The sequence below is a fragment of the Coptis chinensis genome, chromosome 3 (assembly GCF_015680905.1).
Source record: "Coptis chinensis isolate HL-2020 chromosome 3, ASM1568090v1, whole genome shotgun sequence".
Lineage (NCBI taxonomy): Eukaryota > Viridiplantae > Streptophyta > Magnoliopsida > Ranunculales > Ranunculaceae > Coptis > Coptis chinensis.
In genome coordinates, this window is record NC_141458.1 from 112664665 (window position 1) to 112674185 (window position 9521).

At 38.4% G+C, this 9521-nt stretch overlaps 1 long non-coding RNA gene across 3 annotated transcripts; it reads right to left on the reverse strand.

Moving 5' to 3' along the window:
* Positions 1 to 602: 602 nt before the first annotated feature.
* Positions 603 to 6055, reverse strand: LOC147513074 (uncharacterized). 3 transcript variants are annotated; one of them, XR_015217330.1, is made up of 4 exons: positions 5669 to 6055; positions 5483 to 5535; positions 1375 to 2351; positions 603 to 640 (listed from the first exon to the last, which is right to left on the reverse strand). It is a non-coding gene; the product is annotated as an uncharacterized LOC147513074 (long non-coding RNA). The 3 variants fall into 3 exon arrangements; XR_015217331.1 differs by having other exon boundaries at positions 604 to 640; positions 2236 to 2351; XR_015217329.1 differs by lacking the exon at positions 603 to 640 and having other exon boundaries at positions 906 to 2351.
* Positions 6056 to 9521: the final 3466 nt, after the last annotated feature.

Genomic DNA, 9521 nt, shown 5'->3' on the forward strand with positions numbered 1-9521 from the left:
CCACTCGCCATAAGCAGTTATTACATTATGAAGAAGGGCACCTCGAACGAAGGACATCAATAGAAGCGATTGAGAATGTCGGCACGGATCAAAGCCGTTGATAATTGTTGTAATGAAGTGCTTCCCGGATTCTCGCCAAGTCCCACGCCATACAAAGGTGACTAGAATTTCATAAAACGTTAGCACAACACCTTAAAAGAGCATGGAAAGCCAGCTCTTCCGCAAAGAACTGGACTTGCTTCCCTAGGATAAAAACTTGCACTAGTGGTTGGAGCTATCCATCCCACGTAAAGTGGAGGAGCACCGCCGAAAATGAATGAATAAGAAATGTATAGCCAGGGAATCCATGATTCTTATAATCTTATCACAATTCATTCAGCATCCTCTCATGAGCTAAGAAGAAAAGCCAAACATGAAAATTAATGATAAAGAACCATTGCTCACCGTTAGAAACAACAGGCTGGGAGAAAATATCTTCCAAAGGATCCAAATCCATGGCCTTTCTTGAGATCTTCCAGTTACTCTTTCAGATCCAAAATATCTTCCGGGATCAACGCGGCTCTTTCTTGAGATCTTCCAACTACTCTTTTAAGGTCTGATTCTTTTCTACATTACTAGTTCTGCATTCCATCCGTTCAAGCTAGAACAAGAACAATCAGCTATAAATAATGATGAATAAGATAATGTTTGTAGTTACTCACATTTGCACTTATTTGATACTTAAATACTATAATAGTGAATTCACTTAACATCACACCGTACGTAATAAAATTATCATTTCATGTCATTTCACATGCTCTTGGCATGTCCCCTATATGACCGTGAACTTAAATAGCAAGAGCAATTGACTTCTTAATGACCGTGGAATCCTGGCGTCAAAAGCTGTATGTGTTGTTCACTATAAGTTGTAGATGATGTAAAATAACATAGCCATTAGTACAAGGTAAATTGGGTTTGAAACATAATTAAATTACCTACAACTAATGTTTAGACCATGAAAGCAGATTCTTAACAGAAAATTCACAGAACGCGACCAAACACAGAACTTAGTCATAAAAATCCTGACGGACTTCTCTGTATTAAAACAGTCTTAACTTACTGTGTAGATATTGAAACGAGGTGAATACAACTGTATTGGAAAGAAGAGTTGTAGATCTAAAACTCTTATTCAAGCCCCGAGACCTCATTCCCAAGCATGATTTTTCAGGACTCTTCTGAACCGACCCCAGAAAACTAAACCAAGAAAACTACTGCTTACATACAATATTATCAATTCATCTTCCTACACATACATGTTATGACGAATAGAAAAGCATCATAAGATAAAAATAAATCATACACATAGTTAACATAAACAAAATACTAAGTACTCACTAGTTTCACGCAATAAGAATCAAAGAGGGGTTGTTCTTCACGAGTGACCACGATTGTCCGAGTTTCGCCGCCATCCTCTTTTCCTTCTTCTTTCTTTTTCCTCCTCTCTTACTTTCTCTCTCTCCCTCTCTTTTTCTTTTCTCTTTCCTCACTTCTCTCCTGATCTCTCTCCCTCTTATTTCACTTTTTATCTCTTTTCACTCTCTTTTCTTTTTCTTTCTTTCTCTCCTCACTCCTACCAGTCAACTCTCTCTGTCTCTCTTCTGTTTTCCCTTTCTTCTTCTCTTTGTACACCATCTCTCTATCTATCTTTCCTTCTTTTTCTGTTCTCCCCCCCCCCCCCCTTCTCCACTCTTCTGTTTTTCCTATCTCTTTTTTTTTGCCCAAAAAATCAGATCCGAAATTTAACAAAAACCCAAAAAAAAAAAAACAGGTTTTTCTAGAAAGGTCCCTAAAACAGTTTTTGGGATTAAGTACCTGAAAACAGTTTTCACATAAAACCCCTATAATCAAATTTTGAACGCGGTGACTCGTCTTTGCGACAAAACCATCCCAACACCGAGTTTACCGCTTGCCACCTTTAATTGGAAAGTACGTACCTTACCGTTTACTCATGTAATGGTGGAGCAATTGAATTTCAACATGCACCACTAGAATACCGAATTATATCTCAACAAGGCAGCCATAATATTAGAATGAAAAGAAAACTATGAACCAAACACCCATATCCACTAGAGTAAAGCCATGGACCTTCTACTGGTACCTAATGACTGCCATAGCTTTGCTCATGGTTTAAAGACACTTATATATTCACTCAGGTAACAAAAGTATAACCTTGAAATTTGGTTTGGAAATTTTTACCTGAAATGTTTATGTTGTTTTGTTTCTTTGCATAACAAGAATTGGTGTTGTCCTCTTCTCTAGCCAAACTCCAGTTTTCCATTTTCCTTTGTTGCTAGCTGCTCAAGCCTCATTTCCTTACCAAAAGAAAAGATAAGTATTAATTCACCCCCACTGATCTTACTTTTCTTAAAGAAAGAATGTCCCTTTTATCCAACCATACGACCTAGGAACTCCTTCATACAAATATAAGAAAAAAAAATAAGGTATTAATATTTCATTAACATAATGAAAGATATTAATTCATGCAAAAACAGTAAAGGGATTCATAGCTTTTCTTCAACTACTCATTAGTAACACCACATACAAATCAATATTTCCACTATGTTATTAAAGCTACTAAAGAATTGATAGGGCAAAATTACTGGAAATCTAACTGACTTTGCCAATTCAATCAATCATATACAATTTCCACCCATCCAACTAGATAACAAAGATACTAAAAATCAGTTTACAAACCAAATGACCAATCAACACAACATGCCTATATGAGAACCAATCGGCCAAGATATATGGTTCTCTTCGACACTTTTCATCAAGTGTTTCAGATGGTACACACGACTAATGGGGTCTACTTAGCCTGAACAACATAGAACAACACCCACAATTTATATTACACAAACTAAATTAGCTCTTGCTTCCAAGATTACCCACGCCTTGGCACTTGTTTCAAATCAAGTGATAAAGAACTTTATGTGCGACAAGGATTTAATGCACAATAACAATCTAAAATTCAGCAATTGTTCAGCACAAGGTCTTTTTCTTCCTTAACATACAAATTAGAATAGTTAAGCTTCTTACCAAGTCAGCAAGGTAAACTCCACAATTGTGATTACGCCTTCTCCACTAAATTCCTCAAACCACTATATCTTAATACCCATTGTCACAATCAATTACCCAATTCAATCCTTTGAAATATATCATAATCTAACGAAATTTAACACTAATTCAATCTAATCTAAATTAACTAATTGAGAGATAATTATTCTAACCTTTCGACTAACTTGACGAAGAGAACAAACTCAAATTTTGCTCGTGTTGAAACGATAAAACTTCGATCTGTCACACTATCCACACGCATTCACTCCAATCCCGGTAGCTTATAAAAGGGTTGTTGAATTAAAAGGTGAACTACGGAAGAAATAAAGAAATTTAAGTACTTACACTATAGTACTGGTGCTACTGACGGAAGAAGATAAAGATGGTTCATACCTTTTTGTGCAAATAAAAATGAATCTCTACACATAATCACATTAAACTTTTGCATTGGGCAATAAAAAGAAAAAGAAAAAGAAAAAGATATAGAAATGCACACTTCCATCATTAGTTTAGAAATAGATACAACCAGATTGACATGAAAGAGAAGTTTTCCCTTCTATTCCACAAATAATAAGAAATGAACAACCCAAGTAGGAAAAAAAAATTCTTCCCGGACAACAATACTGATATAGCGATAAGCATTCTAGCAGCTTGTACTTACAATAAACTGAATGTTAAAAGGACATACCATCATTCCTAGCCACGGTAAAAAGATATATTCCCCTAGACCAAGCGGGGAGTTACCGAGAAGAGGTAATTCATGATGTTGAATGGAAGGAGAGGAACAAGTCGAAGAAGCAAGACAACTGCGGTAGTGAGTAAAGAAAAAATTAGTGATCTTGTCCTCAAGTACATATACTCAACATGCCACATAAAAAAAATTAATGAAAGGGAAGTAAGGAGTAACAGAACATAAGTTCATAACTAATAACAAATTAAACATAAAGCATGCATGATGTTTTTAAGTATTTGAATAGAGTCTGAATTTAGTTCAGTTACTATGCACTAAACCACTGGAGTATCTTATCTTTGCACTTTCCCATTGTTGTGTCTTTGTGCCTGCTTTGAGTTCCTATGGTAGCTGCAAAGTAACTTCTCAAGATCTCTCCGCAAAGGTGGATGAACATTTGCAAAAAGAAGGTTTAGATTATTTGAGTATTTCGGTGGCTGATAAGTACTTCAAAGCGCCAACACACGATCCACAGATACACTTAAAAAGCATCCTCCAATTTTACATAAGTACATTGCCGATATTACATGTAATTCTCGCTTCTGAACCGAAAAATGATCCGATTCGTTCAACCAAGTAATTGCGAGATTGTGCACCTTTTTTCACTAATATAATAATATTAATGAAAATCCTCCATATCCCTTTCCTCCTTCTCAATGACTCATAACTGTTCACACATTTGTTTTAGGAAAATGCGGTTTCAATTGCACGGAAGGTTTACTTATCCCCACATGATGTAGAAGCAAAAAGGGGATGGTGGAAGTGAGGATGAGGACTCCAATTGAAACCGAGTAACAAGACAATTTAGCTTCTAGGGTTGCACCCATACGTAAAAGTCGATATAACAAAATAATGGTATAGAAGTAACAATTAGTTATTTGTTTTAAATTATTTTCATATATTACTACACTATATGGTTTTAAGCAGAAGAGTACTTAATCAAGCTGCAGATAGTATAATAGGCTATAATATGTTTCCCACATATTAGCATTTTAGACTTTTTCGAGGGCACCAAGTCGACCAACTCAGATCCCTGTTTGCAACCCGCGTGGTCCTTCAAAAAAAACCACAAAGCTCTTGAAGGAACTCATTGGCTCAAAAATCACTGCATTGTAATATTGTGCTCACCTAAAGACTTCAAATCAACCTCTACTTACTCACTTCAGGGTATAATTCACTATATTTAGTTTCCCTGCTAATAATGTCCCCAACCACTCATCTTAGGGGATTATGAAACTATATGCTACTAGAAAAAACCACATTATAATTACATCAGAAAATAACAAGTCTATATGCAACAGACACTCTGAGATACAGTTATCAAGTACAAAGAACACATATTTATAACAATTACATTTATTATGTAAGGCTTGACAATAGCCAAGGCCCAAACTTACCAACCTACTAAATAAGCTTCAACAAAGCTTCAACAGAGAAAAACTATCAACTCGCAAGCTTGTATCATGACATCGATATCTAAGGAAAAAAGAGATCTTTAACATTCAATTATTATTCTTACAAAATCCTTGACGATTTAATTAGGTCCGATAAAATTAGCATGTGAACAATCACATCAAAATACTACAACAAAGACACAAGCTGTATACAAATTGCTTTAAAATTCTCAAACAAAAAAAAAACACAAAGAGTAGAACATACCAATTTAATTGACACCTCCTCTCCACTTTGTATGCTTACAATAATGCACAACCCTAGAAATTGGGGTTCATAAATGATTATCCAAAAAAAAAAATGGGGTTCAGAAAATGAGGTACTGAACAAAAATGAAAATTGATGAAAGAGAGAGAGGGATACAAAAAGTTGAGATAGAGATGAGGGGGTTACCAAACTTGAGAGAGAGATGTAGCTCTTGCCGATTTTGCTCTAACTTACAAATCATTCCCACCAAAGTCTCATTTTCCTTTTACACTAGGGTTACTAAAATAAAGAAATATTGGGCGGAATGGTGAAAATCTTGGGCGGGATAGTGAAATATTGGGTGCGTGAGCAATACATTCTCTCAAAATAATCTACGACGGTCACCAAAACCAGGAAAGACAACTTGTCTCGTCTCGTATTTGGGACGAAAACTAATGTCCTGGAGTCAACTTTAGTCAACCTAAAAAAACAACTACGACGGATTAAGACAATTTAAGACGGCAATTATCGTTTTTAATTTAAGACGGGGTATATAGTCCTAAGAGTGTGTCCTATTTCTTGAATTCTGGTGTAGTGCATCTACATCGAGAATGACATTGGTTCATCTCCTCGATGTAGTTGTGGACCGGCTCTCTAATTCTTCATTCCATTTTAGGCTATCCTTAAGGAGGGCCCAACAATGCTCAAATTGAAAGTGTGTGTTATGAGTCAACATATATGTTATTTTTGCCTCGGCTAACCGATCTTGGATCATTGTGCCACTTCTTGCGGTCCTCTCCGAAGAGGAGATAATTCCTACCCACCAGTTGCAAGCTTTTTGGATGTGTCCAAATTGAGTGGACACCGAATCCTTACTTCTCTTGTTGTTTTCGCCGATTCTCTCTCGAAATTTCTCTAATATTCTCTCCCAATAGTGTGTGACTCATTGCCCCGCACCAACAATTTGATCTTCATTAACATATATCCACGCTTTGCAAAGAGCCCGTCTTTTTGAATTGAAATATTGGCGGACCTTGTAGATTTATTTCCTTTTGATGTGGTTGCATGTTCATTTGGATCTATTGTTATACTTGGAATAGTGATTGTTGTAGTTGAAGTATATAGAAATTGTATGAGACTTGGGAGCAAATGGTGAGAGAGTTGTGTGAAGTAGTTGTTATAAATTTGTAATTTAAGAAAAACTAGCTGTTGGGATGTCTGGACTAGACAGACGACATAGTTTATGCCGTCCGTATCCCGAACTTTACAACTGCTAAAAGTCCCAATTGGACTGGTTTTTCGAATTTGGGCTGCCAAATTTGGCTGAAACTGCTAAAGGGGCTATGTGACACTTTTTAGCAGCCCATTATAGCTGCTCCCCATTGGACTTGCTCTTATGCATATTTGCTGCTTAAGTAGTAAGCATGTTAATGGCACGAGAATATGTCGTGGCAGGGAATATAAGCAGTCTAATAGCAAACATAGAATTCACATTTATTTGAGTAGTTTGTGACACTTCATTTAGATTTTGAGTTGCATTCTTATGCCTAAGTTGTGAATTTTGGACGAATTGGAAATTACAGATCCCAGATGATCGACAATGTCCTTGTTGTGTCTCTAATCTAGTAATAATTTAATTTAATATGGATTGCAGATTTTGGCAAACAAAACAATACTCATTGTAAATGAGCATTTTTCCCTTACATATACAGGAGGAAAAAGAAGGGGATTGGATTTGGGAAAGACCGAGTTCGCTAAGTAGCGAGCTGCCTACGTATCTTCTCTTGATTCTGGGGGGAGAGAAGAATTAGGTCTAACGTAGTTCATATAGGTGGTATTTATAGACACAAGAGAGTATTGATCTTCGAGACACGTGTACTCCCTTATACATATGTAGGTGGAGATTACAAATGAGTGTTAGGTTGGTTATGGTAGGAAGGCGGTGATCATTGGGAGTGGGTGCAGTAGTTCATAATTCCTGGTAATTGGAAGTACAAATATGGCTTTGGTAATGATTACCCTTGGATTAAGGAAAATGTCTTTATTCGAAGTGTTCTGCTCTAGGTCGTTCAGTTTTCTTGGAACGTTCTTGAGCGAGCTGGAGTGTACCACCTACATAAAGCGAAGCCGCCATGAGTTGATCTTGATCACGATGTCCGATTGGCAAATGATCTCTACTTATGCTTAAGGCGTGCTTAATATTCTTTAATGAGGATATTACTCCCTTACACAGCCCCCTCTCAGTAGATTGTGTTGTTCATGGGAGCGATCTGCTGAGAGAAAACATCAATACGTGTTGAGCATGAGTGGACGAGCGGCTGGTGTAAGATGAGTAATTGGCACGCTGTAACGTTTGACTTAGGTTGCATGACGATTCGGTTGGAAAACAAAAGTTGTCACGTGATTGGCATGTGACCGAATCATAGCAGTTGGTAGAGAAACGTGTCGCCGCATTTTCCGGAATCATAAAAAGACAGTTTCTTGAGCCACGTGTGTGGGCTAGGCCGTAGGTTGTAATCATAACTCCTTGGTAACTGAACGGGCGGTTGCACAAAATCAAATTTGGGACAACTGCAAAGTTATTTTTTGTTTTCGTCTTCAGCAAAACTGCAAGCTAGGGTTTCTCAGGTGAGTGTTTCTGCTGCTGCTGCCTTTCCGTTTTCCATTTTCTTTCATCTTAGTAAAGCGTTGCGTGTTTAGTAGATAGGTCGGTGTTATAGGCTTTATTATTTAAGTTTGTGTAGTCGGTAAGAAGAAAACATAAAAATGTCTGACTCTAATGATACTCGATTTGAAAAGGTTCGAGAGGTCTCTTTAAGCTATGGTGAGTATGAGGATGATAAGGAAGAGTCAGTGAGTCTTGGTAACCAATCTGAGCATGGTGAGGAAGTTAGGGGAGATGAGGGTAGTGTACGATCTGGTTCTGTTGGTGTTGTGGCTAGCACATCAGGTCGTAGTGAGGGGTCGTCTTCAAGTGGATTGCCCCCTAGGACGGTGGATTGTCGTGCAGTGAGTGCGTTCCCCGAATTGAAGGCAGCTTATGGGATAAACGTACCAGACCTAGAGATATACGAACCAAGGTCGAGTGAAAACATGCGGAGTGAAGAATACAATCCGCTGAATGGTGGGGTAATAATCTGTGAGGGCTAGCTGAGAGCGCATATGCAAATACCATTCTCGAAGTTGGTTTGCGACTTTCTAGCTCATTGTTGGAAATCCCCCTGTCAGTTTGTTGGTAACACCTGGCGGTTGTTCAGGGTGTTCGACCTACTGAATGCAAGTGGCGAGTACCACATAGGGGTGTCTGATATTATTGAGCACTTCGTTGTAAGGCGATTTGGTAATTTCAACTTAGCTTGCAAACTATGACAACGATTTCTGGTGTGATTGACGGTGTAAGCAACGAGGCTTGGACTAAGAGGCCGTTGCTGCTAGTTGACAACTACTGTGCTAGCGGGTGTAGGTTGCAAACTAAGATTTGCAATATCTCCAGTGGGTGGGAGTGTCTTGTACATGTCATTTTAATGGGTGAGTTGTTGCTATTCGAACTGACTTGTGTCTTTGCTTTGGTTGTAGATTTCTCTGTTAAAACACGAACTGATCGTGGGGAAATAGAGTGGTTCGCGTAGTTGAGTCGAGTGCAGAAACAAGCGAAGCTGCCTGAAGTTGCTCATTTCTTTGTAGAGAAGGGGGGTCCAGTGATCCGGGAGAAAAGAAGGATTCAGAAGGATCGAGCTCGAGGTCAAGCTAGGAGGGAAGTGATGGAGAAACCCGCAAGTGACTTAGTAACCAGGGAGAATAGAAACTGGGGTCATGTTAGTTCCATACGACCCTCAGGAGGTGCTGGTGCCTCAGGTGTGGGTGGGTCAAGCTGGCGACCTGAGGGTGGGTCAATTGATGCTTTTGTAGAGTTGGAGATGGTGGTCTTCAACCCTCGTGTAAGGAGCAGGTCGTCGAAGAGGAAAGCTGATGCGTCTGAGTAAGATGTTGTAAGGGTTGCTAAAGCTGCAAGGCATGCTTTGGGGGAGAGTTCCAGCACTGGGGGTGGTTCTGGTGGTGG